Source organism: Colobus angolensis, unplaced genomic scaffold (genome assembly GCF_000951035.1).
Source record: "Colobus angolensis palliatus isolate OR3802 unplaced genomic scaffold, Cang.pa_1.0 Scaffold42, whole genome shotgun sequence".
In the NCBI taxonomy this organism is placed as follows: domain Eukaryota; kingdom Metazoa; phylum Chordata; class Mammalia; order Primates; family Cercopithecidae; genus Colobus; species Colobus angolensis.
Window position 1 is genome coordinate 5,241,313 of NW_012117599.1, and position 910 is coordinate 5,242,222.

General features: G+C 47.4%; 1 protein-coding gene and 1 pseudogene across 1 annotated transcript in view; one reads left to right on the plus strand and one right to left on the minus strand.

The window, feature by feature from the left end:
- The window catches only part of LOC105522199, an 861-nt pseudogene extending 274 nt beyond the window's left edge, over positions 1–587 (plus strand).
- TBC1D8 (TBC1 domain family, member 8 (with GRAM domain)) overlaps positions 1–910 on the minus strand; it is a 207,550-nt gene that overhangs the window by 65,424 nt on the left and 141,216 nt on the right. The window lies entirely within an intron of this gene.

Genomic DNA, 910 nt, shown 5'->3' on the forward strand with positions numbered 1-910 from the left:
GGAGGCTGAAGCAGGAGAATGGCCTAAACTCGGGAGGCGGAGCTTGCAGCAGGGAGCTGAGATCCGGCCACTGAACTCCAGCCTGGGTGACAGAGTGAGACTCCATCTCAAAAAAAAAAAAAGGTTGGTATTTTTGACCTCCTTCCAAGAATCACAAACATGCCTCAGGCACCTAAGATGGCAAATCCTGACTATGACCTACGGCAGCAGCTGAGACACCTGCGAAGGGATGCATCTTTTCTTCTGTAGGCTTGAGTCGAGAACTCTCGGTCATCTTGGTAATACTGGGTTGGATGTCCAAAGTTGCAGAAGAAAGACCAGAACTTTCAGGAAAAAAACTTACCGTATCTAGCAATTCAGATATGGTGGAAGTGAAGTCAATGTTCCAGGAAGATACTCCAAAACAAAGGTAGTTGTCTCTGGAAGATGTAACCACAGTGGTGGTATGTAAACTCACACTTTTACCCTTCAAATCTCTGACTCTGGTAACACTAGAGAAAATGCACCAAGCAGCACAGGATACAATTTGCCAACAAGAAAAGGCAGAAAAGGAACAATGGCAAATAACCCACTGGATGATAACTTAGCACTTCAGGGAACAATCTACCTTATCTACTATTTAACAATAACTTGGCTGGGCACGGTGGCTCGCGCCTGTAATCCCAGCACTTTGGGAGGCCAAGGCAGGCAGATCACCTGAGGTCAGGAGTTTGACACCAGCATGGCCAACATGGTGAAACCCTGTCTCTACTAAAGATACAAAAATTAATTGAGTGTGGTGGTGGGTGCCTGTAATCTGAGCTACTCAGGAGGCTGAGGCAGGAGAATCGCTTGAACCTGGGAGGCAGAGGCTGCAGTGAGCAGATATTGAGCCATTACACTCCAGCCTGGGCGACAAGAACAAGACTCC